The following is a 25,794-nucleotide window of genomic DNA, read 5'->3' on the forward strand; positions in this document are numbered from 1 at the left end:
GCCCGCCGGCCGCATCGCACTCAAGCCCGCCGGCCGCTTCGCACTCAAGCCCGCCGGCCGCTTCGCACTCAAGCCCGCCGGCCGCTTCGCACTCAAGCCCGCCGGCCGCTTCGCACTCAAGCCCGCCGGCCGCTTCGCACTCAAGCCCGCCGGCCGCTTCGCTCTCAAGCCAGCCGGCCGCTTCGCTCTCAAGCCAGTCTGCCGCTTCGCTCTCAAGCCAGTCTGCCGCTTCGTTCTCAAGCCAGTCTGCCGCTTCGCTCTCAAGCCAGTCTGCCGCTTCGTTCTCAAGCCTGCCGGATGCTACGCTCTCAAGCTCGCCTGTTGCAACGCTCTCAAGCTCGCCGGTTGCAACGCTCTCAAGCTCGCCGGTTGCAACGCTCTCAAGTTCGCCGGTTGCTATGGATTCAAGCGTCTTGGACGCGATGGACAAGATGGCTGCGTTGCCAGTGCCCACGGGCAAGATGGCCGCTCCAGCCAGTGAGTCCGCTCCAGCCAGTGAGTCCGCTCCAGCCAGTGAGTCCGCTCCAGCCAGTGAACCCGCTCCAGAGGCCGATCCAGCCAGTGAGTCCGCTCCAGCCAGTGAACACGCTCCAGAGCCCGATCCAGCCAGTGAGTCTGCCCCAGCACAGCCTGCTCTCCTGGTCTGTCCTGTCTTGGCCCAGAGGGTCGTGCTCACTTTCTATGTCTTGGCTGTTCTGCGTGCGTTGAGGAACTCGAGCTCTATGGACTTTGTAACAGTCTGCCAGCCCAAGCCGTCTGCTGTCGTCCCAGACCAGCTCGAGCAGCCCGCTGTCGTCCCAGAGCCGCCCGCTGTCGTGCCAGAGCAGCCCGAGCCATCCGCTGTCGTCCCAGAGCAGCCCGAGTCGCCAGCTGTCGTCCCAGAGCAGCTCCAGCCTGAGCCTGCTGCCATCACTGAGCTGTCCGCTCTCCTTGATATGGCCACGGAGGCCGTCACCGAGCTGTCCGCTCTCCCTGATATGACCACTAAACACCCTTGGTCAGCCCTGCCGCCGCCGGCCAGGCTGCCTGCACTGCCGCTGCCGCCGCCCAAGCGTTCTGCCCTGCTGGTGCCATCCAGGCCTTCGGTCCACCAACCTATTATGGACCCTGCTGAAATCCCCAAGATCTTTTTGGGGGGGGGGCAGTATACCTGAGGGTGGGGAGCTTGTGGGTGGGGACCCTGCGCAACCATGGCCATTAAGGGCCACTGAACTGTTATGGCCATCTCTGAACTGCGAATTATTATGGCCTTTAATGGACTCTGACCCGCTGGGGTCACCTATAGACCCTGTTCTGCTGTGGCTGCCCGAGCCGCCTGACCCGCCGTGGCTGCCCGAGCCGCCTGACCCGTCGTGGCTGCCCGAGCCGCCTGACCCGCCGTGGCTGCCCGAGCCGCCTGACCTGCCGTGGCCGCCCGAACCACCCGACCTGCCATGGCCGCCCAAGCCACCTGACCCCCCGTGGCCGCCTGAGTCCCTGGGGCTGCATTGGAGATCCCGCCTGCCGTTAGATCTCCAATGCACCCACCCCCCCTCCCTAGCTGTTCCTTTTACGGCGCGAGGACGCGCCTTCCGGGAGGGGGGCGTTATGTCACGATCATCGCCTGCTCCTGTCAGTTCCAGGACTACACTTCCCACAATCCTCCCTGTCTGTCACATGTTCACATCACACCAATCACCTGTTGACACATCCACCCTAGCACACCACACTAATCACCACACCCAGCTGCAGCTCATAACCAGGACTATAAAGGACTGTCACACACACCACTTCACCGCGAAGTCTTGATTATTGCCCCGGCTGTCATTTCTGAGCGTTTATACCCTGTTTGTTTTCCCGTTGCTATTCCTGTCTGTTTAACGTTTCCTGACCCTATGCTGCCTGCCCATCGACCCTGTGCCTGCTCTCTGGACTGTGAATCTTGCTTGTTGCCCTGATCCTCTGCCTGTCTCTGACCACGTTTCTGCCTGCTCTACATTGTTGTGTTTGCTGATGCTGACCCCTGTCTGTACTACTACGATTACTTTTAATAAAGCTTGCAAAATGGATCCCATGTCGAGTGTTGAACCGTTACATTTACATATAGAAGGTAAAGATCCCATGCAATGTAATATCTGTCACCCAATCAGTCTTCTATGTGTGGACTATAAAATATTAGAATCTATATTGGCTAAAAGAATCCAAAAATGTACATAAAAAAGTAATAAATTCAGATCAAACTGGATTTATTCAAGGCCGCCATGGAACTAACAAAGGGCTTTAAATTCACAATCAATAGCAATAAAAAATAAAAGGAATGCAATGATTCTCAGCCTTGATGCTGAGAAAGCATTCAATAGAAATGGGTTTTGGAGAAAAAATTAGTAGCCTGGGTTAACCTGCTATACAAAAAATCAAAATTGAGAATAAGGGTGAATGGCCAGTGTTCCAAATTCTTTGGTGTAGAAAGAGGTGTGAGACAAGGTGATTCAGTGGCCCTCATTTATCAAATGAATGTAGAAACCAAGTGTGCGTTCAGCCCCGACAAAACATTGCAAAACGTTTTTTAAACGGAAACAGTGGTGCGTTGAACACCCTGTTCTGATGACGCAAGAGTTGCAACTATGGCAGCTGAGAAGGCCATTCTTTGTGTTCTTTTTGAAGAACATGTTTAATACTGCAAAATATGCTCGATGTTATAGTCACTGCCCTTGCCATCCAGAATAAAAGATAAAATCCCAATCGAGTGAAGGGATTTGTGGAAACTGTGGTTCCTAATTACTGTGATCCAACATTTGCCTTGCATTTCATGATGAAAAGACAAACAATTCAGGTGAAGGATAATCCACCTCTTACCTCCGAGACTGTTATGGAGGTATGATTATTTGATTATGATTATTTGATATGATTATTTTTATTGTGAGTTAGGCTTATCATTATTGCTGATCACTGTTGTTGTGCTTTGATATTGTAATATGTACCATCATATAATCAAAGGTATATATAATCATATAATCAAAGTATAGAAAGTTTATGAAAGTTTATTAAAGTGTCACTCCACAATATAGCTAAATATATAATTATGTATAGTATTTTTATGTAACATTAATACATTGTGTGAGCTGTCTCTTTAATACTGTGTGGTTTATATACATGCTGTTGCTGATTGGGCTTACGTTTTTGACATACCCACCAAACAAGAGAAAACATATCTCAAACTCATTGCATAAATAAATATTTTAATAAAATAAAGAAAACGAATACAATGCAACCGTTGTGGATATACGTGGTCTGCGGTTGTGAGGCCGGTTGGATGTACTGCCAAATTCTCTGAAATGCCTATGGAGTCAGCTTATGGTATAGAAATGAACATTCAGTTCACAGGCAACAGCTCCGGTGGACATTCCTGCAGTCAGCATGCCAATTGCACACTCCCTCAAAACTCCCCTTGTCCCCTTTTTTTTTTTTTTTTTTTTTTGGAGAAAGTAAAAATGTGCACAGTTTTCTGTGATGGGTAGGTTTAGGAGTAGGGGTAGGGTAGGGGGATAGAAAGTACGGTTTGTACAGTATAAAATGCATTGCGGCCTATGGAAAGTCCCCACAATTCACAAAAACAAACATGTGTGTGTGTGTGTGTGTGTGTGTGTGTGTGTGTGTGTGTGTGTGTGTACCTACTTATGTCACTTTTGGGTACATTCACCAGGATACACACCAGTAAACTGGGGACCACCAAAAAAACTTGGGACATTTTGTATGTCCTCATTTGTTTGACCATATAGTGGCATTCAGCATGCTCTAAAATGGTTTCCTGGCTTAAAATCTCATTTGTCCCAAAAATTCACTTTTATGTGATTTGTGTACTTAAAGTGTGTATGCCCCCCCCACTAAAGTGTGTATAACACAGCGCCCTCTAGGAGAACTGCACTTCCGGAAAGATACACACTTTTGGGATTCTGACCAATCAGAGCGCAGGAAGATACTACGAGCGCGGGACTGGTGATCTGACCAATCAGAGACCAACACGTCACCAATAAAGATGGCGGAGGCAAAAACTATCATGAATATGAATGAATTGACATATAATCCACATTTAATTTGAGAAATATTCACAATAATTTGTGTTTAAATAAAAATAGACTCATTTGCAGGAGCTCTCATGCTTTATATTGGCATGTATTATTAACTTTTAATCCTCGGAGTTTTGCTCTCGCATCAATGTGTGTATAAAGATCGCGCTGCCCCGCCCCCGCCTAACGGAGACTATATCCGCGTACTGTAACTACAGTTTATTAATGTACGAACGAGTTTGACGCGGGGATGACAGACATTACGTCATGTGAATATGAAACATACATATTTCCTCCCAAAAGCGGAGGGACAACTGTTTTAATCCGTCAAGTATGATGATTTATACATATGAGTTTATTTAATAAAATACACAAGCAACAAAAAGATTTGAAAACCTTCAAAATCGCTTGCTTTTATGAGTGATTTTATTTGCTTTAAGTGTTTTCTCCTACTTTGCGTTCTGCTGTTCCTCCATTAGTATCAGAGACAAGAGACAAGTACAGTACACAAATAGTAACATAAAAAATAAATAATAAAGATATGTGAAAAAAATATTATAATATTATATAGATAGGAGCAGTTACAGCAAACATTCTCTTTATATTTTATATATAATATAATAATTTATATTTATATATGATATTTATAATAATTAATATTATATATAATATAATAATTTTATATTTTATATTATATTATATATAACAGTTTCTCTCACTTTGGTGCATTTCTCCAATCACAACTAAAATTCTTACTTGTTCAACATCCACATTATAGTCTCTTGTTCACATCATAAATGAAGATATGTGAAAAAAATATATTATAATATTATATAGATAGGAGCAGTTAACAGTTAACTAAAATTCTTACTTGTTCAACATCCACATTATAGTCTCTTGTTCACATAATAAATAAAGATATGTGAAAAAAATATAATATTATATAGATAGGAGCAGTTACAGCAAACATTCTCTTTATATTTTATATATAATATAATAATTTATATTTATATTTGATATTTATAATAATTAATATTATATATAATATCATAATTTTATATTTTATATTATATTATATATAACAGTTTCTCGCACTTTGGTGCATTTCTCCAATCACAACTAAAATTCTTACTTGTTCAACATCCACATTATAGTCTCTTGTTCACATCATAAATGCAGTTTCTCATTCTCCTGAACAAATTGTAAATGCTTTGGTACATTCATGCATTTGATGTACAAGTGTCAGATGTTTCCTACATTATCACTTGCTTATGTCATGTTCATCAAAATATACTAGGTGTCGAATAGTTTTTATTTTCATAAGCCATTAAATGCAAAATGGTTGAACTAGTCATAAACTGTCAAGCATATTTTCTATACATTTCTTTTAGACTTTTTTTGTCCTGAATTATTAAATTTCAGGGATGAATTTTGAATTTCAATAATGAAGGGGAATGTAATTCAAGCAATGTTCAACAGTTCTCTAAAATATCTCAGATGCCATCTCATTTGGGAGGCACAGACAGAGCACAACACAATGTTACACACTCTGAACATGAATGAACAACAAGGACACAAACAGAGTCAACAGACAGAAGAAGGAGTAAGGATGTGTGGTGGAAGGGTACGGAGGAGAACAGAGGAAGAGGAAGAAGAGGCCAAGACTGAGATGTTTCTGATGGAAATAAGAGCCACTGTTGTAGATCATGCTCTCAGTCATGACCTTAAGGCCGAGACGGGTCAAAATAGCCGAATGATGGGAGATGTGTTTGTAGACAGAACAGGTGTGAAATCAGATAATGTTCACTATGTACTGTTCACTACATAAACTGTAGACTGATGTAATGCTATGTTACTGCAGTCTACTTGCATTTTACATTATACAGTAAATATTACGGTGGCTGAGAGAGATCACCGCGCACAACTGAAGAAAACACATGCAAACAGAAAAAATGAACAAAACATCTTGATCAGTTTGACAACACACTTGCTGCAAATATTCACCCAAATACAGAAACTTGCTGCAGACAACACACATACAATGATGATGAAAACTTTCAGGTAATCGACAACACCACTGACAAGTGCTCATTGAACAAGCATGTTCCAGCCAGGTTCGTCACTTGTTTGGGGTACCCTTGAAACATTTCTTTGTTATCAGTTCTCCTCTGTCCAACAGTGAACAGAGCATAATTCAGGCAGCTATCATAAGTCCGATTGGGATGATCGCAACAGTCAAAGTACTTATTCCAGTTCCAACCAGTTGAGGATCATATTCATCACGCTGGAATGGATGGTTTGGTGAGGATCTGTGCCACTGGCTGTCATTATATCACATGACATTGTAGCTACTGTAATTTTTTGACAGACCACCAGAAAGTATATCTGAATCCTGTCTCATCCAGTCTAGAGTGACGTGTTCATACTGTTGAAATGTACGCCATACAGATAAAGTGCAGTCTTGTGTATTTTCAATCACTGACATCAAAATCGTATCCATATTACTTCTGAAAATACTGTCAGAGTGTCTTTGTGAACAATGATACAAGGACTTGTCATTTTGATGACACTGATATAAGGATTATGAGCTGGTTACAGGCTATTGCATGTAATCCATTGTGTGCTGTTATTTGTATGAACTGTTTTAAGAAATGCACATACTGGTTTACATCTTAAGGATGCATATGAATGAGAATATATAATAGGAGAGCAGTTACAGCAAACATTGTTTTATATTTAGAGAGAGAGAGAGAGCAGTTACAGTGTTTAGTATAAAAAGTGTTTAAAAGAATCATGACTCAAGCTGGGACGTTTACATGTTTGTTTACAGATTTATTTTGTTCATACTTTGATTTTAAAAGGCACTGGATGTGAAACCCCTGCTCCCCTAACACTAACCCTAACCCTAACCCTAGCCCTAGCTGAGAGCTGCAGACAGTGACACTGAGTGACTCGCCGCCCTTCCCCCACCGGCTTCTGATCGCGCGCGCGCCTCCCGCCCATCCCCCACAGCAGCAGCGCAGCAGCTTGAGTGCAGAGTGAGATGAGCTCTGAGGAGAGATCACGAGTGCTGCTCAAATGATGGAATAATCTGTCGTGGATATGCGTTTTTAAAGCACTTTTACAAGATCTAGCAGCTTTTCCTTCCTTTATATTTAATATAAAATACCATAAATTAAAAAAAAAAAATTGAAAGAAAATGCTGTTAATAAAGTGCACGTTAAAGTTTATTTTAGAGCCTCGAAATAATCCACACATCTCCCTGATTTTAACTCAAACATTTGATTAAACAGAATTAGTAAAAATTAAGATATGTGTTCCAAAGAGATCGTTTAAAAGTGATCATGTGCTCTGTCCATTAGAAAGACGTACGCCTCCGTTTTTATTTTATTTTTTATTTTTTTATTTAAGTTTGAAGAACCAGTACTGTGAATAAATCAAACAAAGATCTAGGTGTTTGCCAAAATATTTATTAGGTCAAATAAATGTAGTCACAATTTCAACGTGAAATCCAAATACGTAACTACGTCATGCACGCACGTCAGCTGTGGATGTGTTTTCCCGGGAAATGCAATCACATGGCATTGCTTGACGCGAAAAAGACGACAACCCCCATCAATGGACGCTGGAGAGGTGAGATCAAGTGTTGTCCCGAAAATGCATGATAACTAAAATACACTGTGAAATATGAAAGTTAGTAAGATGTATGTTTACTTTAGTGGTTAAATTATTTTCTGTTAATGTTTTATTTCTCGATTGTATTTGAGTTTGATTCTCATTTGATTTTTTTTTGCAATAAGGAAAAAAACAGTTTATTGCTTATTTGTAGGCATTGATCAGCAAATATAATTTTGTTATATTTCATATAATATCTCTTTAGATTCTACAATTTAATCAGTGGTAGCCTGTTTTTCTCATTGTAATTTGAAATAATTAATTTTCATTTTTTATTATTTGATGTCATTTTTAATTTTATGTAATACATTATTTACACTTTTTTTTTTTTAGTGGAACACAAAAGTATCCATGTTTTTTTATTTATCTTCACAGAGCTTTTTTGCACAATGACAGTACATAGACACTTTATAGTATTTTTTATTCTGTGTGTCAAGCTCCAAAGCAGACAAAATAGTCCATATGAATCTATCAGGTTACTGACTGAAAATCTGTAGCTTTTAAATTAATATGAATATGGATTGACATCAATCATCTGGTCACAATGGTTTTTGGCATCAATGATATTGCTGTTTTAATCTAAATGCCTGTTTCAGACTGGTCACATGTGCTGTCATTGCATAGAGCTCTGTATTACATTTAAAAATAAACTTTAGTGTTCCACAGAAAAACACAACACAGGTTTGTACAATTTTAGTACAGGATTAGTACAATAATTATGTACATTTTTGGGTGAACAATTCCAGTAAGATCAAAAAGATTTTTAAAATGCTTATTTAATCCATTCACCTTATATTTCTTTTTATTTCTTTTTTTCCAGAAATAATGCTGAAAAGCAAAAGGCGTAAAACACCTCTGCAGGATGCAGAGGATCACATGACCCGTAGAGCTGATAAGCCTGGGCTTCAAGAGCAGTTCATCAGCAAATATAAAGGCAAGTATTTATGACTAACCAGATACACGAATGGTTTGGTCTTGATGTCATTAATGCAGAATAACCTGCTTTACAAATAAAGTCTTGTAGTTTAAAGGGTTAGTTCACTCAAAATTGAAGTTTCTGTCATTAATTACTCACCCTCATGTTGTTCCACACCTGTAAGACCTTCATTCATCTTCAGAACACAAATTAAGATATTTTTGATAAAATCTGATGGCTCGGTGAGACCTCTAAAGCTACTAAAGACATATTTAAAACAGTCATGTGACTACAGTGGTTCAACCTTAATGTTATGAAGTGATGAGAATATTTTTTTGTGCACAGAAAAACAAAATAACCACTTTATTCAATAATATCTAGTGATGGGTGATTTTGGGCACACAAAAAGTATTGAACTGCTGTAGTCACATGATCTGTTTTAAATATGTCTTTAGTAGCTTTCTGAACACTGAAAAAGGAAATGATTTTGCTCTCAATGCAGGCCTCACTGAGCCATTGAATTTGATCAAAAATATCTTAATTTGTGTTCTGAAGATGAATGAAGGTCTTACGGGTGTGAAACGACATGAGGGAGAGTAATTAATGACAGAAATTCATTTTTGGGTGAACTGAACTTTTAGGTGGTTATTGGTTTGTATGTAAACCAGGACAATGGATCATTTTTATAATAGGGTTAGTTCAAATAATGTCATTTATTACTCACCCTCATGCCGTTCCATACCCGTTAGACATTCAATAAGGTGATTATTTTTTGCAGCTATCAGTATATCGTTGTGCATGATCATGTACATGATCAATGTTTTTTTTAATTTTTTTTTTTATTATTGGGTTTTGGTTAAATTCCTGAAGTAAGGGCTGCTTTTTCACTTTTTTTTTTCTAAGACACAATATACATCAGTAATACCCTCTTGTGATTTAAAAAAAAAAAAAAAAAAAAGCTTTTACTTTAAAGGCAGTTGCTAACAAGTGTCTAAATGGGAGACAGAGGTTTGTCTGGGACATTAAAAATCGTCACCTGAACAGATAAAGTCATCTACTCACTAGTCACTTTCACAGCCTCGTTGTGTTTAGAGGTAGATTTAGGGATGTACACTGTACACAACCATTCAAACATACATTATAAGAATGCAAAACATTATACTTATTACACAGGGAGATGGATTTTTAAAGTTTTACAGTTCCTGGAGGCACATTTATCAACAACAACAAAAAAACTCTTTATCTAAAGCCAAAAACCATCCATAAACATCCATACACCACAAAGACAAACTATCCAGAAGCGATGCATGTTAAACACAGAATTTTCTTTTAAAAATAATATAACAAAAACATGTTCTAGATGATTTCTTGAAGCTTAATCATGAGGACGATGAAGTTTTGCAACTGTGGTGTATTAATAGGCAAACTTAAGCTTAGTTTCTGCAGCAATACAAAAGCCAGTTAAAACAACATATAGGGTTTTAGTTGAGGGAACCAGGGGTGTGTGAACTACCGGATCACCTGCAAAAATACGTCATCGCTGCAGCACTCTATTCTAAACTATATAAAGCCAAGATAATATTGCTTATGTATGAAAGAGTATAAAAATTTTAACTATATAATTTTAAGACTTTAAAGTATAATGTAATGTATAAAAAGCACAGCATACTTAGAAATTTGCCTGGCTATTGACTATTTTCATTCAGTAATTTCCCTTTTACATATAATGTACATCATATGGCAGAGAACTTTAAGTAATGATCAAAATGATAGTTGACTTTTAATAAACTGCTGAATCTAATGCATTTCTCCTCTTCAGGGCGTGGAGTTTTCACCACTAGAGCTTTTTTCAGAGGTGATTTTGCTCTTGAATACAGAGGTGAACTTCTGAGTTCAGAAGAGAGTCTTGACCGAGCTGAACACTACACTGAGGCCGAGAACGCGTTCCTGTTTGAGTTTCAGTGGTGTGGCAGAAATTGGTGGTGAGTACAGACCTGTTGGATTGATGTAGTAGAGGCACTATATTGTATCGCAAACCTGCAAGATTTAATTCTAGCGGGTTTGCTGTCTCGTGTTTTTTAATTGACTTGTTTTAAATGACAATCACATGCAACTTGAAAAAGAAATGCCTCTATCGTGGTCAGTAGACGAGGTGGCAGCACAACTGTAATGATCAGACTATAATCCCAATCACTTTGAAGCGGTACTAACTGCAGTGGAAGAACAAACCGAGCCAAGTTGAGTCGTACCGCACAGTGAGAAAGTGCCATAAAAGAGCAATGGCACCAGGGTTCGTTTTAATCTAAACAAACATACCAAGTGTGAACACACCCTTAATACTTAAAATCAACCATGAACTGACTTGAAGGGTGCTGAGTGCAGTTTCTTTGAGTCATCAATATTCGTTTTTAACCGTATTCCCAAAAGAGAACAAAATGGTGAATGTTAGATGCATTTGTCTGCTGAGAGGATGTTGCCATACACTATCCGATAGATCCGTGGTTCTCAGACCCTCCTCTCTGCAGATTCTGTTTGTCTCCTTAACCTGACACACTCGGTTGAGTTCATAGAGCTGTGTCCTGATGATCAGCTGATGGTCTGAATCGGGTAGATTAAAAACGAGACATACAACTTATGCAGAGCGGTGGGTTTCCACTTAAAAATAACTCTACTTGTCTAGCATATATAAGATTACAAGTATTGAGTAATAATTTTATGTCTTTATAGCATAGATGGATCTAAAGAAGACGGTTCCTTGGGAAGACTTGTAAATGACGAACACAGAAATCCTACTTGCAAAATGAGAACCCTTGAAGTGAGCAGGAAACCTCACCTGTGTCTCTTTGCTGTGCGAGACATTCTACCAGGGGAAGAAATCACTTTCAATCACGGATACTCAGATTGGCCATGGCGAGTCAAGGTACTATCAAGAAAATGATAGAAAGATTGATCAGTAATTCAGGATAATCTTTTACTATCTGATTAGTTACCATGTGATTGTGGTCTCATATTTCTCAAGCCTTTGAATCAAGCATCAACTGAATCCTCTGATAAAAAGCCATCCATCAGTTTGGGTCCGCAGAGATCGGTAAGTCCACTTTAAAACATCTATATCATTATTCTATATTATTGACTCTTTTGTGAGTAGTGTGTCTGGGTGTTAACAGAAGGAAAGGAGTGATAGATAAAGTTACTGTAGGACAGCTAGAGTAATTACTAGTTTTTCTGTTCTATACAAACATTTCTGATTTTTATATTCACTGGTTCCTTTTCTGGCATCCAGCCTCATTGTGCTGCTCCTGTTTCTTCACCAGGATTGGACGAGGTGAACAGCAGTGGTCCACATAAGCAGTCAGGCAAAGCAAGAACATCAAGAAAAACGGTAACTATCTCATAATGCAGCAACTATTAGATGATTTCTGGGAAAAACTGTTGATATTTGAAATCGACACCCAAACAACCACACCCCTCCCTTCATTGCTCCGCCCCCAAAATACTGAACACCCTATTCAACACAGGCAACTACTAACAGCTGATGCACAGGTGTTCAACTAGAAAAGATCTTTATCGCTGGCAGACCATGGGATGCATTAGAAGGTTTGTTTTTAGTTGATTGTAGGTGCGTGTCCACTTCATCCAGCACACTTTGTGTAAACGCTCCAAATGGTACAAAATAATATTCTGTCAGAATTGTAAAAGTTAAATTGGTTCCTTCCCGGTCTGGAAGGAACCACTGCGGAGAAGCACAGTATCTGTGTGACTCGTCATAGACATAAACAGAGAGAAGTAGCTCCAGCTACAGTGTTCTTTAGACACATGCAGTTCTGTTTATTAACCGCTCAAGCACCAAAAGTTATGGAATGTAAATGTAGCGCCTTACTACCCACCTCTGCTAGTTACCTAGTTATTGTCACAATTTTATTTTCAATATTGTTAATGTACATTTTATGTTTGTTTAAAAGGTTAGTTCAAATAATGTCATTAATTACTCACCCTCATGCCGTTCCACACCTGTAAGACCTTCATTCATCTTCAGAACACAAATTAAGATATTTTTAATTAAATCTGATGGCTCAGTGAGGCCTCTATTCAAAGCAATGACATTTCCTCTCTCAAGAACCATAAAGGTACTAAAAACAAATTTAAATCAGTTCATGTGAGTACAGTGATTCAACCCTAATATTATAAAGTGACGAGAATATTTTTGTGCACCAAAAAAACAAAATAACGACTTTTCAACAATATAGTGATGGGCCGATTTCAAAACACTGCTTTGGAGCTTTATGAATGGGTTGTTTGCACATGACGTCACAGCAGCAGCGCGAATGAGTCTGGAGGGCAGGGAGTGATGTTTCTATATAGGAATCCTATCAAAAACTCAAAAGGTTTTGCATTGTTTATAGTTGCTCAAATCGTTAAAATCGAGAACCCAGAAGGTGTTTATATCGTTTACATAACTTATACCGTTTTTTATAACTTTTCATTTTTTAACGTTAAAAGTTGTCGCCTTTTTATAGCGTTTTGCATCTGCTGATACTGAAATTAATATGGATACTTACCTTTTGTTTTTGACTCGGTTAAATATTAACATTCTACATGCTATCGTTTGCAGGGAGGAGAAGATATTTTATCCTATTTAATTATAATTGGGCGTTTTCCCTTCAGTTTTGTAGAATTGTTTACAATGTTGATCTGGTTACCACGAGAATAGTGTCACGCGCTGCTGCTTTCAGCCGTCGTATGGTAGAAAATGTCCAAATAAAATAAATATTTAACAAGCTGACAGAAGATGATGCATTTCTTTGTTGGAAGCGTGTAAATGTAACTAGTTTTAATGTTATTTTTGTAAATATTCACTTTCCCCATAAGGAGAATCGGAGGGTCACGATCAGGGGACGGACACCGACACGCTGTATTTTTGTATTTATTTCAACAAATGACCAAAATCAAACCCATAGAAGCTTGTGAACAGTTTTGAAGTGGCTGTGTGCAAGTTACAATCATTCACAAGCGAGTGATCATACTCGCAAACATAATGTTAATTAATTATTGCACAAAAACCAAATACAAAACTCAAAAGTATGTTTGTTTTTTTTGTTTTTTTTTTAAGTGAAAGGCAGTGGGTTTATTTAGTGACATTATTACATTTGCTAAAAGTCGTCTTTCCTCACCTTCTCAACCAAGGCGAAAATTGTATTACCGTCCATTTTTTTCCCCGAACGATACTGTGAGTTCCTATTACAATTCTCGATTCAGCATAAATGACCAACAATGGCGACATTTTTCACAATCAAAAATTAAAATACTGCACTTGACTTCACTAGCAGAAAGGCAGCGCGATATAAAAAAACCAGACTAGAACTGAACGCGGCGTGACGGCAGCTTCACATTCTCTATATCTGCCTCCGCGATGGCAATCAAGTCTTTCAATTCAGTGGAAAAGTCTCTCCTCTTCATAACACAAGGATCGCCAACATATGTTGTGATTTTCTGTTTAAACCTTTCTAAACCAGCACAGAAAGGACTTTTCTCCATCTTTTCCATTCTAATTTTCACTGCTTGCCCTCCACCGGAATTTTGCGCTTCACCAGAACCACGTGATTGCAAACAACCTATTGAATCAGTGACTCGGAGCGCCAAAGTCATATGATTTCAACAGTTTAGCCGTTTGATAGGAGAGCCGAGTCACTGATTTGATTTGTGAAGCTCCGAAGCAGTGTTTTGAAATCGGCCCATCACTATATTGCCGAAGTCGTTATTTTGTTTGTTTGGCGCACAAAAAGTATTCTCGTTGCTTTATAATATTAAAGTAGAACTACTGAACTCACATGAACTGATATAAATATGTTTTTTAGTACATTAATGGATCTTGAAAGAGGAAATGTTATTGCTTTGAATAGAGGCCTCACTGAGCCATCGGATTTAATCTAAAATATCTTAATTTGTGTTCTGAAGATGAACAAAGGTCTTACGGGTGTGGAACGACATGAGGGTGAGTAATTATTGACAATATTTTCATTTTTGGGTGAACTAACCCTTTATGCTAAATACTTCTTTATATATCCACAGAAGCGGTTTCAATCAAGACTGGCAAAATTAAGAAAACATCATGAAGATTGCTATGAACGTTTTAACAGGGCAGAAATTGAAAATGAATGCAATACGATTGCTAAACAGCTATCACAAAAAGATTGTTTGGTGAGTAATATGTCAACATCATCACAATACTCTGTGATCAACACCTCAGTCCATTAACAGCTAATTATTTTAATATTAATTAATAGTTTCCTTAGTTCTTTTGCTTGTAGACCTTGTTTTTATTCAAATTATATTTTCAAACTGTTACAGTCATCCTTAGTCACGTCCACAACTGATGCATCCTCTTCATCACCACCCTGTGCTGTGTCCACCTCTGTGATGACCTCATCACCGTCACCGTATTACCGGTTACCAGAGGGGACACTGCAGTTGGCAAAAATGAGTAAAGTCCTAATGGCCATGGAGAAAGGAACACTGTCTGACTTCAAAGGAAAGAAACTTGACAACATTGAAATTGACCCAAATGGTATGAGTATACTTGAATGGTCTGTGTGTGTCTGTGCTGTATATATTTGCAAAAACTGTACATTATCATATGTTACAGATGCTAAGTATAATCAATAAACTGTTGATTTTTTTATCAATTGTTTAGAGCAACTTGAGGCTCAAGGTGATTCCATGTCAAGTGATGAGGAGGATTACAGTGACGTATCTCAGACAACAGCACCAGCAGAGACTGATCCACCTGTTCAATCTGATCAATCTGTTTCACAAGAGGATCAAGGTAAGAAAAATCTCTAAACTACACACACAATAATCATCAAATAACCATAAATTAGCTCCAAGCAGCAATAGCCATCCAAAAGCTTTTCAAAATTCAGAAAAATCTACACATTAGGACATATGTATGATTTGGTCATACTCACTGATTTAGTTGTTATGAGAATTACATTTTTAATTATTCCATAGGTTCTTCAAATGCTCCAAAAAAGAAATGGGAGGACAATGAGGTAAAAGCAGTAGAGAGACACATGATGGAGTTCATCAAGACATGCAAATTTCCTGGTAAGCAAGACTGTGAAAGATGCATTCACGCAGAGCCAGAAGCTTTGAAGCAGCGAACATGGACTGGTGTGAAAAATTATGTGCGGAACAGGATCACGACTCTTAAAAGAAAGGGTGGTTTGTGAGGAGGCACAAACACAAAAACACTTCAGTGCCTTTTATAACTTCTTTACTGTAAAAAAAAAAAAAAAAAAAAAAAAAATAATATATATATATAAAAAAAAATAATAATACTGTAAAAATATAATATGATGTGGAAAGTGTTAAAAGTATTATTTGTGTGAAGAGAGTGGCTCAACTAGTGACCAGCTCATTGAAAATGCTGTACATTAAAGTTGTTAGCAGAAGACTGTACTGCGATGTTGCATAAACTAATCAAAAATACTTTTCTTTAATCTGTACCATTTATCCCAAGGGTTGTGGAAAAGAGGGAGGAGCGAATGTAAAGGGGATGAAAAGAGGGAGGAGTGAATGTAAAGGTTGTGAAAAGAGGGAGGAGCGAATGTAAAGGGGATGAAAAGAGGGAGTGAATGTAAAGGTTGTGGAAAAGAGGGAGGAGCGAATGTAAAGGGGATGAAAAGAGGGAGGAGCGAATGTAAAGGGGATGAAAAGAGCGAGTGAATGTAAAGGGAAGGAGGAGGGTGAAGGTAAAGGAGGAAGTTAGAGAGAATTTAAAGACTGATGAATGGAGGAAGTACGGAAGCCTCCAAGTTAGTGCCAGTTTTGCATTTGCATCGTTGTCCTTTGTAAATTGTTTTTTTTTTCTAATCTTTTTGAATTTCTGTTATTCTCCACAATGTGTTGATATTGTTAATATTAAAGACTCATTTAATCAGTTTGTCTCACTAGAGTCCCCAAAGAGTCATTTTATCGGAGTGTGTGTATCACTAGAGTCCCCAAAGAGTCATTTTATCGGACTGTGTGTATCACTAGAGTCCCCAAAGAGTCATTTTATGGGATTGTGTGTATCACTAGAGTCCCCAAAGAGTCATTTTATGGGATTGTGTGTATCACTAGAGTCCCCAAAGAGTCATTTTATCGGATTGTGTGTATCACTAGAGTCCCCAAAGAGTCATTTTATCGGAGTGTGTGTATCACTAGAGTCCCCAAAGAGTCATTTTATCGGATTGTGTGTATCACTAGAGTCCCCAAAGAGTCATTTTATCGGAGTGTGTGTATCACTAGAGTCCCCAAAGAGTCATTTTATCGGAGTGTGTGTATCACTAGAGTCCCCAAAGAGTCATTTTATGGGATTGTGTGTATCACTAGAGTCCCCAAAGAGTCATTTTATCGGATTGTGTGTATCACTAGAGTCCCCAAAGAGTCATTTTATCGGAGTGTGTGTATCACTAGAGTCCCCAAAGAGTCATTTTATCGGATTGTGTGTATCACTAGAGTCCCCAAAGAGTCATTTTATCGGAGTGTGTGTATCACTAGAGTCCCCAAAGAGTCATTTTATCGTAGTGTGTGTATGACTAGAGTCCCCAAAGAGTCATTTTATCGGAGTGTGTGTATGACTAGAGTCCTCAAAGAGTCATTTTATCGGAGTGTGTGTATCACTAGAGTCCCCAAAGAGTCATTTTATCGGAGTGTGTGTATGACTAGAGTCCTCAAAGAGTCATTTTATCGTAGTGTGTGTATGACTAGAGTCCTCAAAGAGTCATTTTATCGGAGTGTGTGTATCACTAGAGTCCCCAAAGAGTCATTTTATCGGAGTGTGTGTATGACTAGAGTCCTCAAAGAGTCATTTTATCGGAGTGTGTGTATCACTAGAGTCCCCAAAGAGTCATTTTATCGGAGTGTGTGTATGACTAGAGTCCTCAAAGAGTCATTTTATCGTAGTGTGTGTATGACTAGAGTCCTCAAAGAGTCATTTTATCGGAGTGTGTGTATCACTAGAGTCCCCAAAGAGTCATTTTATCGGAGTGTGTGTATGACTAGAGTCCTCAAAGAGTCATTTTATCGGAGTGTGTGTATCACTAGAGTCCCCAAAGAGTCATTTTATCGTAGTGTGTGTATGACTAGAGTCCCCAAAGAGTCATTTTATCGGAGTGTGTGTATCACTATTTTTATTCATATAGTTTTTTGACTATTATTACATTTTGCAGAAAACATCCCTAATGTCTTAAGGCCCCAGTGAGTAGCCAGAGATGACTCTGGTGAGGAAAACATCTTAAGATGTTTTTGGGGTAATGATTATTTGCAGTCAATGCTAAATTAGCTAGAGGGATGCAGGCAGTGGTCAGGGAAGTGTTCTCTGCCTTGAAGTCAAGACAACTTTATTTCTAAAGTGTGTTATACTATACAGTTAACTTCAAAACACCTTAAAATAACTGTTGCAAATTGTAACAATTGACATGACTTATATTTGAGTTGTAAAACAGTTCTGCAGAAGACAATAATGTCATTATTCAGCTTAATTCAGTTCATCTTTTGTTCTCTGATAGTCAATACAGTCGAATCAATAATATTTCTGAATGTTAATTGTCATTTCCCAACTGAGCAATCCAAAGGCACTCGATCTCAAGCTGCAAATCAAATGAAAATGTATGCTACCCATTTTCAGTGCTCTTGAAGAAGTTAAAAAGCCCAGTTTAGTCTCTCACACTAGTTTCTCTGCTCTAGCTTGATTCCAGTACCCAGTATTGAAACTTTGAATTGTAATATTACACTTCTGTGTCTTCTTAGGATAAATAACTTACAAAATTACAAGTTACAACAAAGTCCTGAAAGTGTACCTTAACCAGAGTCTGTGTATCTCCACAGTCCTCAAAGGATGACTAGATCAGAGTTTGTGTATGTCCCCAAATTGGACATATAAAATACTGTCCCCAATGTGAAGGTAAAGTGTCAGGTCTTTAAGGAAGTGTTTTATTGATAAAATCAAGTGATATCTGTAATAAGGGCTTCTCCAGAAGCGCAGTGATGTCTTTCTTTAGTCTCTAGACCCTTCAGAAAGGGTAGTCCCTAAAGGTAGGGTATCCAGTCATACGTCCTCACATTGTAGTTAAGTAGGTATGTGTGTGTGTGTGTGTGTGTGTGTGTGTGTGTGTCAGTTTTACAATCTTGATCAGTACTTTAACCCTTTTCTTGGAGACCCACTGTCCTTCAGTGCTCCAACCCTATCAAACACACCTGAAGCAGCTAATCAATTTCTATTACATAAGGTAATACTAATCCCGTGTGAATAGGGCTTAAGACAGGACTAACATCTGTGTGTTTTTTTACAGCGGAGGGAGTGTGAGTTTTCTAGACATGGTCTTTACACAAGGTCATGTGCTGAGTAAATTTCACATGATTTTATAAAAGTGGATGTTTATATTAAACTTCTGTAAGTGAGCCGAAAAATCTAGTCATGTATCTCACTCTTATGCAAGTTTACACTACAGGATTTTAAGCCAGATTTGCAAGTTAATGAGCTCGGCAACAGGTCGGGCTGTGATTAAAGGAAAATCGGCGAGTGATCGGCGCTTGCCAATCTTTATGTGTGAACTACTCAACGACGCATCAAAGTGGCTCGCTGACGCATTACCAACACCTCGCAGACGCCAGACAAATATCTAGCATGCTAAATATCTGGAGCTGTCAGCCTACTCGATATCCTGTGGTGTCACATTTTATTTCTAAAGCACATTTAAAACAGCTTCTGCTGACCGAAGTGCTGTACAATCTAACAACACAAAAAGACTGCAATACAATAAAAAACATAGGCTAACAAAAAAAACACATTAAATCACAACATTACATTTACATTGATTTAAAAGCCTGAGAAAAAAGATATGTCTTCATTTATAGGATTTATAGCCATTAACATTGAAAGACAACTTAATGTGAACCATCAAATCATTCCACAGATGTGGAGCGGCAACCGAAAAGGCACAATCACCTTTTAACTTCAAACGAGACCGTGGTATAGTCAGCATCAACTTGTTTGTGGATCTTAAGGGTCTAGAACATTGTCGGTGGAGGAGGAGATCAGTAATATATTGTGGAGCCTGGCCATTTAACCCCTTATACACATATAAATAAAACTCTAAATTTCACACAATATTCAACCGGCAGCCAATGAAGTGAAGCCAAGACAGGCGAGATATGTTCCCTCTTTCTGGTTCCAGTAAGAAGTCTGGCGGCAGCGTTTTGCACTAGTTGCAGGTGGGACAGAGCAGATTTAGCCACACCTAGGTATAGTGGGTTACAATAATCCAGCCTGGAGGATATAAAAGCATGGATTACTGTCTCCAAGTGCTTGACTGTTAAAAATGGTTTCAATTTAGTGATGGATCTAAAATGGTAAAAGTTATTCTTCACCACTGAATTTATTTGTTCGTCAAATTTAAGGCTGCTATCAAAAATCACCCCAAATTTTTTGCATAAGGATGGGAATTCACAGATAAAGAACCCATTTGGTTATTTATCTATGTAACAGCAGCTGGTGGTCCAAAAACCACAATTTCAGTTCCCATTCAGTCGGTCACGTTCGACGTACGTCGGACAGTCCGACGAATAGGAATCTCGACAGAGAGGCCAATCTACTTCGAGTGTAACTAGATGAGCCAATGCACATTGGCATGCAATCATATGCATCAGCTGCTTGCCTCGCAGCGTGGGTATATAATGAGCAGCAGGTGCGTTGCATCTTCAGCTTTTCGCTTCGGAGCCAAACTTCTGCAACAAGTGTGAAGGAAGCTACTGAAAGCACGAGTGTTGGAAAACGAGCTTGTCAGCTCTCGAGACGTCTCTTTGTTGCGGTGCAGGCGGACAGCACAGCAGCGGGCCGATTTTCTCCTTTATTTTTCCTTTTGCCTTTTTTATTTGAGCAAAAAAAGCTGTAGTCAGCTTGAAGGCCGTTCTCACGGCTGGTGAAACGGTGCGCCTAGAGCGCTAAAAAGCTGTTATTACAGCTGGTAAGAGAGCGCCTTCAAGGAGAGTGCACACGACAGGCTGCACATTCCCTGTCTGTGTTGCAGCGGCTTTTCCCCCTGCGTGCTTCAGCACCTAAAAGAGTCAGTCCTTGAAAGAGCTTACACAAGTAGTTTGCGTCTTTTTAAAGATGTCATTCTACTTGTGTGTTTCTGGATGCGGTCGTTACCTGGCGCCTCGGGATGGTCACCAACGCTGTATCGCGTGCTTGGGCTTAAGGCACGCTGAGGCGGCGTTTGTGGACGAGTAATGTACCCATTGTGGGAAGATGACCGTCATGGAGCTGCGGTCGAGACTCCAGTTCCTGCAAAGGGGCGGAGTCCCGGTCCCGACGCCTCGTTCCAATCCTCCCCAGAGGGTTGCTTCGGGCAGCGGGGCCGGTGACTTGAGGATCACGGTGAGCGCGCTTCCTTCGGGGAACCAACCCCCTAGGAACCCTCGCCCCTCTTGCACTCCGCAGCCAGTAGAGCTGCCGGGGGAACGCGGTGGACCGCCCCAGAGGTGTGTACCATCCGCATCCTTTGGAGCTCCCCAAGACGACCGGATGTCAATCGCTGCATCGGAGGGTGAGCCTGATGCTTCGGGGGATGAGGATTCGGTGCAGTTGCCTCCTTCGGGGGTGACAACTGTGCCCGATTCGGACCCGGAAATGATGGCTATGCTTTCCCGGGCCGCCAACAGGGTCGGGCTCGTGTGGTATCCTCCACCGTGTCCCGAGCCCTCGAGGTTGGACGATTGGTATCTCGGGGTGGCAAGGGCTGGTTCTCAGCCCCCCACCCCAGTACCTTTCTTCCCGGAGGTGCATGAAGAACTCATTGGCACGTGGATGGCACCTTTTACTGCCTGAAACGTGTCGGTGGGTCCTCCTCCCTCACCACCCTTGATGGCGGAGCGGCGAAGGGTTATACGCGCATACCCCCTGTGGAACGGGCCGTTGCTATGCAAGGCTTATCAGGCCTGTGGGGAAACCGCTTCTGCCCTACACGCTATGGCGTTGTTGCAGGTCCATCAGGCCAAGGCACTGAAGGAACTGCACGAGGGTGGTCATGATCCGCAAGATCTGCAAGAACTTCGTGCCGCGACGGACCTCGCGCTTCGTGCGATGAAGGTTACGGTGGTTTCAGTGGGTCGTGCGATGTCCACCATGGTGGTCCAGGAACGCCATCTCTGGCTGTGTCTCGCGGACATGAGGGATACCGACAAAGTCAGCTTTCGTAATTCCCCCGCGTCCCAGACCGGCCTCTTCGGCGACGCGGTCGAGAACTTTTCCCAACAGTTCTCGGCTGTACAAAGGCAGTCTGAGGCCATCAGTCATATCTTGCCGAGGCGGTCAGCTGCTGCACCTCCGCCGCCGACGGCACCTCAGACGGCCCGTCGCCGAGGGCGCCCCCTGCAGCCGCCCCCGCTCCCACGCCCCAGCAGCAGCAGCAGCCTCCATCCAAGCGGCGTCATGGAGCCGGTCGCGGGCGGGGTGCCCAGCCCGTCCAGCCACCCCCTAAGAAGAAGGGTGGCAAGGCCAAGTCCACCAAGCGGCCCTAGGACGGGCGACCCATAGATGGATGGGACTGCTCTTCAGGAGATGGTGACCGCACCGCTCCTTCCCCCGGAGGAGGGCCGGGTGGAGAATCCTTTGTTGCCTTTTTTTGTTCCGCCGCTGGCTCAACAGTACAGAGTATCAGTACAGAGTCCTACCCTTCGGGCTGGCCCTGTCTCCCCGTGTCTTCACGAAAGTCGTGGAGGGAGCCCTCGTTCCCATGAGAGAACAGGGTGTTCGCATTCTCAACTATCTAGACGACTGGCTCATTCTAGCACAGTCTCTGGATCAGTTGTGCGAACACAGGGACTTGGTGCTCAGTCTCCTCAGCCAGTTGTGGCTTCAGGTTAACTGGGAAAACAGCAAACTCGCCCCGGTGCAGAGGATCTCTTTTCTCTGTATGGAGTTGGATTCGGTCGAGCAAAAAGCACGCCTCACAGAGGAACGGGGGCGGGGCGCTCCTATGATTGAGCGACTCGTGGTTAAGGCTCTGTTTGTGTGTATTTATTGTTTTATTGTTTTATTTGTTTTGTTTTGGTTTAAGTTTTCATTTTTTTTTTCTTGTACGATGTATGCCGTTTTTAAATTATGGATACTGCTATTGTGGACTTTTTTGTGCGCTCAACCTGTTTTTGCATGTGGGAGCCTACTCACATTCAACGACCTGTGGCTTAACCCTTTGAGCAGTACGGTCCCACATATGGGATTTTTATTTCTGTGCCCCTGGGCGTATGGTACCACATATGGGATTTCGAACGTTCAGCGACGTCACATAACTGCCAGATTCAAATTGTGCGTACGCGCTCTGGCTACGAGACGGACGCGCGCAGCTCTTGTCATATATCACAGCTATGCAGTGTTTTCAGCCACATAATGTTTCTTTTAAGGTTTCAGACATTTAAATATGCATAATCACCATTAAAACAATACATTAAGAGTTTTATAAAATACACACTGATGTCCGACATCAGTGGAAGCAGCAATAACAAATATATTTTGCCGATATTTATTCATATCAGACACACATAATGGGCCTAAGTAACTATAAAGTTTACTCTATTATTCTTCCAGTTCACCAGCCACTTACTTGCATATATTTCGGGAGAAAGTGATGAATTCACCTGCTGTAAATCCGACTGACAGGACTCTGTGAACTGCAGCGCAAACTAAGATGGCGGCGCCCATCTCGCTGTCACAATCACAGTCAGTTCCTGTCACTTCCTGGACTACATTCCCCATAATCCTCTCTGCCAATCACCTGCACTCACTCCACCAATCACTACACTAATCACCACATCCAGCTGCCATGCATTACCTGGACCATAAAAGACTCACACACTCATCACCTGATCGCGAAGTCTTGTTTTCACTCGTGTTACATTTCTGAGCGTTTCCTTGTATCCTGTTTGTCTATCTGTGATTGATCTTGCCTGATTCCTGTTTTACGACCCATTGCTGCCTGCCTCGATCCTTGCCTGTACCCTGACTACGACTCTGCCTGTTCCTTATTGCTCCTGTTTGTTCCTGTTTGACCCTGCCTGTACGACCACGCTCACTTCTAATAAAACGCTGCATTTGGATCCCTACCTGAGTCCCGCCTTCGTTACAGAAGACTTCGCCATCTACGATCCAGCAGCTTCCACAAACGTTTCCAGCCTCAACATGGACCCAGCTATACGTCTCATCCGCCTTCGTCAAGGTAATAGTACCCTGGAGGACCACATTCAGAAGTTTCTGGATATTGCCTATTATGCAGACTGGCCTGACTGTGCACTTATAGACTTTTTCTGCGATGGCATTAATCAACCCCTCCAGGATAAACTTAGACAAGAGGGACCGCGTTCATCACTTACTTGCTTTCTGGATTATGCATTATTGACTGTTGGTTCTCTGTTTACTGTGGGGGTCGCGGAGGAATGCGACACCATGGTAGATCATGTAATGGCCGCCTCGCCAGATGACACTCACAAAATGGCGGTCACCACAATAACAACACCAAGTCAAGTCAGCACTGATCGCCCAGAGCAACGTCACGCCTTCACTGATCGCCCAGAGCAACGTCACGCCTTCGCTGATCGCCCAGAGCAAAGTCACGTCGCCGCTGATCACCCAGAGTCACGTCAGGTCTCTAGATCAGTCCGGGAGCGGAGAGTGTTGCGTTCCAGTGTGACCGATCCACCGTTGATTTCAGTCCGAGCAGCTGGCATTCCCAAGTCTCCGTCGGCCGCTTCGCTCTCAAGCCCGGTGGCCGCTTCGCTCTCAAACCCGGTGGCCGCTTCGCACTCAAGCCAGCCGGCCGCTTCGCACTCAAGCCCGCCGGCCGCTTCGCACTCAAGCCCGCCGGCCGCTTCGCACTCAAGCCCGCCGGCCGCTTCGCACTCAAGCCCGCCGGCCGCTTCGCACTCAAGCCCGCCGGCCGCTTCGCACTCAAGCCCGCCGGCCGCTTCGCACTCAAGCCCGCCGGTCGCTTCGCACTCAAGCCCGCCGGCCGCAACGCTCTCAAGCTCGCCGGTTTCAGCGCTCTCAAGCTCGCCGGTTTCAGCGCTCTCAAGCTCGCCGGTTTCAACGCTCTCAAGCTCGCCGGTTTCAACGCTCTCAAGCTCGCCGGTTTCAGCGCTCTCAAGCTCGCCGGTTTCAGCGCTCTCAAGCTCGCCGGTTTCAGCGCTCTCAAGCTCGCCGGTTTCAGCGCTCTCAAGCTCGCCGGTTTCAGCGCTCTCAAGCTCGCCGGTTTCAACGCTCTCAAGCTCGCCGGTTTCAACGCTCTCAAGCTCGCCGGTTGCTATGGACTCTCGTTCGCCTATTGCAGTGGACTTAAGCACCCTGGACGCGATGGACGAAATGGCTGCTTTGCCAGTGCCCACGGGCAAGATGGCCGCCTCTGCGGTGCTCAAGGATGCAGGGGTTGTTTCAGCCATTGAGTCCGCTCCAGCCAGTGAGTCCGCTCCAGCACAGCCTGCTCTCCTGGTCAGTCCTGTCTTGGCCCAGAGGGCTGTTCTCACCTTTTATGTCTTGGCTGTCCTACGTGCTTTGAGGAACTCAAGCTCTATTGCCGTCCCGGAGCAGCCCGAGCCCGCTGCCGTCCCGGAGCAGCCCTAGCCCGCTGCCGTCCCGGAGCAGCCCGAGCCCGCTGCCGTCCCGGAGCAGCCCGAGCCCGCTGCCGTCCCGGAGCAGCCCGAGCCCGCTGCCGTCCCGGAGCAGCCCGAGCCCGCTGCCGTCTCGGAGCTGTCTGCTCTCCTTGATACGGCCACGGAGGCCGTCACCGAGCTGGCCGCTCACCCTGATACGTCTGCCCTGCTGCCGACGCCACCCAAACTCCTTGCCCACGAGCCCGCTACGGACCCCGCTGAAATCCCCAAGAACTTTTTTGGGGGGGGCAGTATACCTAGGGGTGGGGAGCTTGTGGGAGGGGACCCTGCTCGGCCACTGCCGTCATCGGCCTTTGAACTATTCTGGCCATTTATGGACCCTGACCTGCCGTGGTCACCCAAGCCGCCTGACCTGCCGTGGTCACCCAAGCCGCCTGACCTGCCGTGGTCACCCAAGCCGCCTGACCTGCCGTGGTCACCCAAGCCGCCTGACCTGCCGTGGTCACCCAAGCC

General features: G+C 42.7%; 1 protein-coding gene and 1 long non-coding RNA gene across 2 annotated transcripts in view; both read left to right on the forward strand.

Annotated features, from left to right (window-relative positions):
• The window catches only part of LOC137037183 (SH3 and cysteine-rich domain-containing protein 2-like), an 89,423-nt gene that overhangs the window by 18,728 nt on the left and 44,901 nt on the right, over nt 1-25,794 (forward strand). The window lies entirely within an intron of this gene.
• Nucleotides 8,317-11,187, forward strand: LOC137002174 (uncharacterized). The gene is made up of 3 exons (XR_010891782.1): nt 8,317-8,655; nt 10,457-10,619; nt 11,163-11,187. It is a non-coding gene; the product is annotated as an uncharacterized lncRNA (long non-coding RNA).

Source organism: Chanodichthys erythropterus, chromosome 15 (assembly GCF_024489055.1).
Source record: "Chanodichthys erythropterus isolate Z2021 chromosome 15, ASM2448905v1, whole genome shotgun sequence".
NCBI lineage: Eukaryota > Metazoa > Chordata > Actinopteri > Cypriniformes > Xenocyprididae > Chanodichthys > Chanodichthys erythropterus.